Source organism: Acomys minous (genome assembly GCF_964271855.1).
Source record: "Acomys minous genome assembly, chromosome: 7".
Lineage (NCBI taxonomy): Eukaryota > Metazoa > Chordata > Mammalia > Rodentia > Muridae > Acomys > Acomys minous.
The window spans coordinates 112,420,314-112,428,896 of NC_140488.1; positions in this window are offsets into that span (position 1 = coordinate 112,420,314).

Genomic DNA, 8,583 nt, shown 5'->3' on the forward strand with positions numbered 1-8,583 from the left:
CAGGGAAATTCCTACGTATTCTTACAGACCATGGTTTTAAGTGATGTAGACAGCATGGCCTAAGGAAAACCATCACAGTCCTGACCCCACACAGAACATTATGGACTCCCCACATCAATATCAATATTTCAGTGTCACATAACACAATTCAAGTTTGATATAATGCAATATAAAGATGCTAATGAAGGGTTCAAGAGATGGCTCAATGGTTAAGACCACTGGCTGCTCTTCCAGAGGACTGGGGTTCGATTCCCAGCACCCATGTGGCAGGTAACAACTGTCTTTCACTCCCTCTCTCTAGAGGATCCAACACCCTGTTCTGGCTTCTGCGGGCACTAGGCATGCACATGGTGCACAGACCTACATCCAGGCAAAATGCACATACACATAAAATAAAAAATAAGAAACAAACAGAAAAAGAAGCCAATGAACAACAGGCAAGAGTCAGATACAAACCAGATGTATCTGTAAATGTTATTCTGAATTTTGTGGTTTGGAGCTTGGGCTTGTTTTTTTTCCCCCTTGGAGAAAACTAGAACACTGTTGTATTTCTGAGCTTGATCTCAAAATTCTTTGTAATTCATAGCATGGTTAACTCTTTCCCGCTTTTATTTTTATTATTTTGAGCCAGGGTCTCACTATCCAGGGCTGACTAGCCTTGACTTCCCAGTAATCCCTCTGTCCCACCCAGCTTTCCAACAGCGGAGGTTATAGATAGCCATCCACCAGCACTCGAGCTTTCTCTTTCTTTAATCTTTTTACATTTCTTTCTTCCTTCCTCCCTTTCTTTCTTGCTTTCTTTTTTTCTTTCTGTGTGATGGGTTCATATGTAGAAGTCACAGGACAACTTTTGGAAGTCAGTTCTCTCCTTCCATCTTGTAGGGTCCAGTGCTATCTGCTGAGCCATTTTGCTGGCCCGTCTTATCTCTCTCTTTGAGATGGGCTGTTGTGTAGCTCAGGATGGTCTCCAATTTGATTATTTAGCCAAGGGTGACCTTGAACTTTGATGATGCATGCATGTAATTTATGTGTACACTAGGTAAGCACTCCACCAACTGAGCTGTACCTCAGTCCTAGCTCTCTTTATGTAAAAAGATTAGTAAGAACAAGATGCTATTTTGCAATAATAATTTTAAATAACAAAGGAGATGGTTCAGCAGGTAAGAGCACACATTCTTGTAGAGGACCTGGGTTCAATTCTCAGCTTACAACCATCCATTTCTGTAACTCCAGTTTCAAGGGATCAGATGCCCTCTCCTGAACCCTAAGGGCACCAGGCACACACATAGTGCACAGACACACATCCAGGCCAAATACTCATACACATAAAATAAAATAAATCTAAAAAAATAAAATAAATGAAACAATTTTAGGACTGAAAATAGGACAAAGATCCCCCACTTGGAGGATAGGAATAGAGGCCCGTGTGGCTCAGAGCAGCCTGGAATTTGCAGTCCTGTTTCAGCCTTCCAAGTATTATGGATGCAGGCATGCTTGCCACACAGCTGGCTTGGGCAGACTTTTATAGATACTACTCGGAGTGCTCAAAGTTCAGTGCTGGCACCCAGCAGTTTTTGTTTTGTTTTGTTTTGTTTTGTTTTGTTTTGTTGACTTTGCAATCAGTAGCCTTTTAAAAGACAACTATGGCACTAACATCACTATGGCTTAAGATAGGGTAGGCTGGGATTGGCTTATCCATCGATTTTTAAATTTATTGTTATTTTTTTAGTGGAAATGTTTGTGAAGAGCTACATGCTGGCTGGGAAGAATGCATCAAGCTGGGAAGCTGGGCATGGGGCCTGATACCTGGAATCCTCTGAACTGAGGCAGAAGGATTGTCATGACTATGGGACTGGCCCCATGAGAGATTGCCTTAAGAAAGAAAAGAAAACGAAATCAAAACCAAGGAGATTGAGAGGAGAGGCGTGGGACAGGATCGGGAGAAACTGCTACAATGCTTCTGGTGTACAAGGAATCCTGTAGGTGTTTTCCAGGCAGTCCAGCTTAGGAGACAGAAGATTCCCATTAGGCCCTGCGTCTACACCATCCGACTGCTGGCAAGTTTAGGAGCTCAGCTGGACCTGCTAGCATCCTCTAACTTGTGAAGAATAGTAAATAAATTGTTTGATGCTACTAAATTTTGGAGGGTGTGGCTTTGAATGAGATGTCCTCCCCCCACCCTCCCAGCCTTGAGCATTTGAACACTTTGTTCTCACTTGGTGGTGCTGATTAGGGAGGCCTACGAGGTGCGGCCTTGCTGGAGGAAGTGTACAACTGGGAGCAGGCTTGGAGGTTTTAAAAGCCATGTCCCGTTGCTAGTCAGCTGTCTGTTTTGAGCTTGTGATTTAAGGTGTGAGTGAGTTCTCAGCTTGTTGCTCCAGCCCTCAGGCCTGTCTGCTGCCACGTTTCCCCATTGTGATGGTGAGCGCCTCCTTTTTTTCTTTTTTTCTTTTTTCTTTTCTTTTTCTTTTCTTTTTTTTTTTTTGAGATAGGGTTTCTCTGTGTCCTAGACTCCCTTTGTAGACCAGGCCGGCCTTGAACTCAGATCCACCTGCCTCTGCCTCCTGAGTGCTGGGATTAAAGGAATGCTCCACCACACCCAGTGTGGTGAGGGCCTTTTATTCCTCTGGAACCATAAACTCAAATGAGTCCTTTCTTTTATAAGTTGTCTGGGTCAGTATGTTTTATCACAGCCATAGAAACAGAACGAATACAGAGGGATTCTTACCTAGAAATAGGTAGCTAGAACCCAAGAAAGCCTCAAATGTGCTTACTTACAAACGCCCCAACACTTTCGTTTCAAATGAACATCTCCCATGAGGACATGCTGCTCCATCTCAAGCTTAGCATGCAGGAACCTCAGGACTCTGAACATAGGCCAGGCAGAGTGACAGGTTTTTAGTTCCAGCATTCAGAAGGTGGAGGCAGGCAGATCTCTGAGTTTGAGGCCAGCCAGGGCTACATAGTAAGAACCTGCCTCAAAAGCAAAAGCAAAGCCAAAGCAAAAACAAAAACAATAACAAAAACAAAAACAAAATTCCCTGAAACAACACAAGCAACAACAAAAACCAAATGATTACCCCCACTCCCCCAAAAATACTCTGAACATGCTCGGCATTTAGAACTTGAGGCCCGTATTGGTTACTTTTCTATTGCTGTGATAAAACACCATAACCAATGCAACTTATAAAAGTGTTTAGATGCATGTCATGGCCTACCACTCAGGGAGGGAGAGGTAGGCAGATCTCTGAGTTCAGGGCCAGCCTGGTCTACAAAGACAGTTCCAGGCTGTTATATAGAGGAACCCTGTCTCAAGAAACAAAAACAAAGGGTAGGGTGAGGGCAGCTTTTAAGTGGACTTACAATGTCAGGGGTTTAGAGTCCATGGTGGCAGCACAAAGATGTGGCAGGAACAGCTGAGAGCTCACATCTGGATCTGTAAAGCAACAGTAAGCAGAGAGAGATTCTGGGAATGGTGCCACTGCTTTGAAACCTCAAAGCTCATTCCCAGTGAGCTCCAAGCCCCACCCCCATCCTTCCCAAACAGTTCCACCAACTGGGGCTCAAGTATTCAAACATGTCAACCTATGGGGGCCATTTTCATTCAAACCAGCACAAAGTCTTTGTTTATGGGTCCAGAGAACACAATTAAAGAAGTGATACAGAAGGAAATGATAAAGACCTCGACCCTTGAAGAAGAGTCACCCTGTAAGTAGCTAAGATAGCAGTTGGAACATTCTAGAAGGTGGCACTGATGGGACCTCAGAAGCAGTCCCCAGCCAGTACATTCCACAGCTGACATCTCCCAGTGTTTTATACAGTTTAACTGCTATTAGTTAAAATATCTTATGTTTCTTTTTTGTTTTTGTTTTTCGAGACAAGGGTTCTCTGCGTTGTATCCGTGGCTGGTGCTGGGATTAAAGATGTACACCAGCACACCTGGCTCCCTCTTATATGTTTCTTTACGGTCCCTTTCCAAGAACCAGCTTCTTCTGGAGGTCTAGAGCAGTCACATGTTTTTTCAGAGACTTGCTTATGGAATTGTGCAAAGAGATCTTCTGGGCTTGTTGCCTAAGATTCCTTGAGCTACAAGAGGTGACTGGAACAGAGCCATCATGTTCTTGGTGAGTTCAGTGGGTCGGTGTTGTTTCTCATGACAAGGCAGGTAGGCTCATGACTGAATCACATGGGTTAAATGAGTCAGAGCCACAGCATCACACACACACACACACACACACACACACACACACACACACACACTCCAGCGGAGGCATATCAGGCTTCCATTTACTCCTGCTTCTCAGAAGAAAAGAACAGGTGAGTTCTTAGAAGAGTTGATAAGATACAAAGAATCTGTTCAAGGCGTCAAGGCATCCTAAACCACTGAGTGCGAGAGATGTTTTCTTCCCTTACCCTATACTTGAGCTAAAGTACCCAGAAAGTTGACCTGATGCATGAGCCATGACTTTGAAGTTCTGAGACTGAGTAGCCGGGAGTCAGGTAGCCCATGGGGTTCCTATAAATAGTGAGACAGGAAAAAAAAAAAAAGCTCCATTCGTGTTCTGTTCTATTGAGTTTTACCCTAGCTAACTAGATAAGGGATCCCATCCTTGTGTGGAAACAAGCAAAAAATATAGTATGCCAATTACGGACACGGTGGTGGGTGGTGAGACATGGCGGCATATGCACCTCTAGGCTTTACAGATACCCTGGACATTAACACCAAGTCTTCCTGATCTGTTTCCAGTTGGTCTCAGAGGATGTAACAAATTGGTTTTGCTAGTCAAGTGTGATGGGGTAAGCCCGTCATCCCAGCAGTCTAGAGGCTGAGGCAAAAAACAAAAAAACAAAAAAACAAAAAACAGAAATCGCAGGCTAGAAGGACTGCACAGTGAGACCCTGTCTCAAAAACAAACAAACTAAATAAACTTTTTGTGGCTGAGTATATTGGCACATATGTGTTATTCTATCACCCAGGGGGTAGAAACAGTAAGATGAAGGGTTCAAGACCAGGCTGGGCTAAGGGAGGACCAGCCTGTTTCAAAACCAACCCAATCCTTTTTTCTTCTCAAGACTTTCTGTAAAACCGCGTATAGTATCAACTCTACTGTCCATGCTGCCAATGGGCTCCACTTGGGAGGAGCGTAGAGGGAATAAAGGTTCTTACAGCTGTCCTGGTGCTAGCATCCCAAACTGATAGCTGAAGGACCTTTGAGGGATAGTTTCTATTTGTCCTTGTGATGAGGTCCAGAAATAAGCCAAGGGAGGTGGTACTATTCAGTTAACTACCAAGCGAGGCACTTTTCCTGCCATTGAAGGCAGGTTAACAAAGGGCACAATTATCCAGTATCCCTTTGTGTGGCACAACAAAAGGAAAGCTGCAACCTACCGTGCCAAGACACTTACACTTCTGGACTCTAATGTCCCAGGATCCTCAGAAAACTCATCGCCCCAACATGTACAGGAAGTGTATATTCTGAAGTGTATCAGGGCTCTCTAGAGGAACAGAACCGACAGAATGAATACCTATCTGTCCATCTACTATCTATCTGTCTGTCTGTCTGTCTGTCTGTCTATCTGTCTGTCTGTCTATCTATCTATCTATCTATCTATCTATCTATCTATCTATCCATTTATTATCTATAAAGGGGATTTATTAGAGTGGCCCACAGACTGTGGCCCAGCTAGTCTAGCAATGGCTGTCTACCAATGGAAAGTCTAAGAATTCAATTGTTTAGTCAATGAGGCTGGATGTCTCAGCTGGTCTTCAGTACACACCAACATCCCAAAGAAAGATGTTCTAATGCCAGTGAGGGAATGGAGTAAGCCTTTAATCCCAGCACTCAGAAGGCAGAGGCAGGCAGGATCTCTGAGTTCAAGGCCAGCCTAGTCTACAAAGTGAGTTCCAGGAGGACAGTCATCCTTACACAGAGAAACCAAGTCTCGAAAAACCAAATAATGCCGGGCATGGTGGCACATGGTTGTAATCCCAGCAGTCACTGAGGCAGAGGCAGGCAGATCACTGTGAGTTCAAGGCTAGCCCAGTCTACAAAGCAAGGCCAGGACAGCCAGGACTACAAGAAAAACCCTGACTCGATAAGCCAGAAGAAGAAGAAGAAGAAGAAGAAGAAGAAGAGGAAGAAGAGGAGGAGGAGGAGGAGGAGGAGGAGGAGGAGGAGGAGGAAGAGGAGGAGGAGGAGGAGGAAGAACCAAATTAAAAAATCTGGATTAAAAGTGGGTCTTCTCACGCCAAATGTACCCAGCCAACTGGATTTTAGTTAATTACAGATGTAGTCCAGTTTACAATCAAGAATAGCCATCTTAACTGGGCGGTGGTACACCCTTTTCATCCCAGCACTGGGGAGGCAGAGGCAGGTAGATCCTTGAGTTCAAGGCCAGACTGGTCTGTAGAGTAGCCAGGGCTACACGGAGAAACCCTATCGCAAAACAAAACAAAAGTGAGTGTGTGTGTGTGTGTGTGTGTCTGTGTGTGTGCGCGCGCCCATTTGTGTGTGTGTGTGCCTGCCCATGTGTGTGGTGAGAGACTTACTGGGAAGATGCAACACACACACACACACACACACACACACCTACTACTCACCCAGAAAGAGAATCCAGAACAGACCACAGTAACAACTGTACAATTTGGTGAACCAATGCACTTTTACTAGCGTTCCTAACCAGAGCCTGGGTGGGGGTTAAAAGGAGCAGGCGCCAGCCGCACGGAAAAGTCCGCTGGCCATGACTCACGAGATCTGTATCCCTAGTGCTCTCTACACAATGTGCAGACCTCTGTCTCCACAGATCTGAGAACTCTGTTCTCTGCATCTCCTCTGGTCACAGTCTCCTCCCCCAGTAGCTGTTTGGCGCTTCAATAGAGCTGGGAAGGGGCCTTTGGGAATCTGAAATTTCCAGTTTTCCCAGACAAATGAAGCTTGTTTATCTTCGGAAACTCCAGATTTCCCCTCCCAAACTAGGGAGTGTTTGAACTCAGAGTAAACTCTTAGACAGCTCTGGTGCGGGGAAGGCCGGAGGGGGAGATAAGACTGTCTCCAGGTCATTTTGTCAGCCATAGCCTGCAGCACATCAAAAGCTCGAAAATCTGTCACAAGACTTCTTCAGGCCATCTCTCCGCGACTGCTCCCCACCCCTCCTAAAGCCGGGCCGCATGAAGCTGCCCTCCATCTCAGTGAACCTTAAAGAAGCAGGCTGCTGGGACAGCCATCCCTTGGAGGCTCGCTGGCCTTCTTCTCCCCACTCGGTATGACTCCTTGGAGGTCCAGCCATAGTGTGGAATATACTAATAGCAGTAAGGACCAGAGAGATGGCTCAGTGGTTAAAAGGTACTTGTTATTCTTGCGCAAGACTTAGGTTCAGTTCCCAGCACCCATAAGGTGTTTTCACAGCCATTTAAAATTCCAGGACCTCCACAGGTGCCAGGCATCTACCCGCTGCCCATACAAGCATGCAGGCAAAATAACCACGCTAGTGAAATAAAATACATAAACCTAAAGAGTTTTAAATGTTAATGTTTGGTTTCTTTTTTTTTTTTTTTTTTTTTTGGTGTTTTGAGACAGGGTTTCTCTGTGTAGCCTTGGCTGTCCTGGACTCGCTTTGTAGACCAGGCTGGCCTCGAACTCACAGGGATCCGCCTGCCTCTGCCTCCCGAGTGCTGGGATTAAAGGCGTGCGCCACCACGCCCGGCTTGGTTTCATTTTTTATTTTTAGTGTATAGGCGTGTGGGAGTGCATGCCATAGGCATGAATGGGGAGGCAGAGGGTAAGTCTCCTCCTACCATGTGGGCTCTGGGGCTCCTGATGTCAGGATGGTCTTCACATTGGGCTATTTCGCTGGCTTTTTTTGGGGGGGGGGGCAGGCTGACCTTGAACTTTGAGGCAATCCTCCTGCCTCAATCTCTCAAGCGGTGACATTAGAGACAAAAGTATCACTCCGAGTCCCACAGCTCTTTGCTTTTTATTGCGGAATCAGCCATAGTAATGGCCGTGCCAGGTAGGTGGGCGGGGGCATTTGTTCACTGCAGGAGATTATATGGGTACTTGCAGTGTGTGCCTGTTATACAGATAATGCTGTTACAAACATTAGTGTAAGAGGATCTATGTGAAACGAAATTTTTATTTTTGTGGCGTAAATGCCAAAATGTACAAATGCTGGGTCATAGGATAAATCTATTTTCGGTCTTAAAAGGAACTGCCAAATTTTTCCAGAGTGTCAGTATCGCTTTACGTTCCCTCCAGCAAATGACCCAGTTTCTCTACAGTCTCTCCAGCATTTGGGGTTGTCAGCATTTTTCATTTTTGCTACTCTGATGGGTTGCTCGTAACATCGCATTGTAGTTGTTTGGTTTGATTTTGAAACAGGGTCTCACACAGCTGAGTCTGTCTTCAAAGTACTGATCCCCCCTGTGTCGGCCTCCCAACTGCTTGGGTTACAAGGGTTCCCACTTTATTTGCTTTTTAAAATGTAAAAGGATCTCCCTGTGGAGCCCTGGCTGGCCTAGAATGTCCACTGTAGAGAGGGCCGGCCTCGAACTATTAGAGCTCTGCCTACATCTGCTTCCTGAGT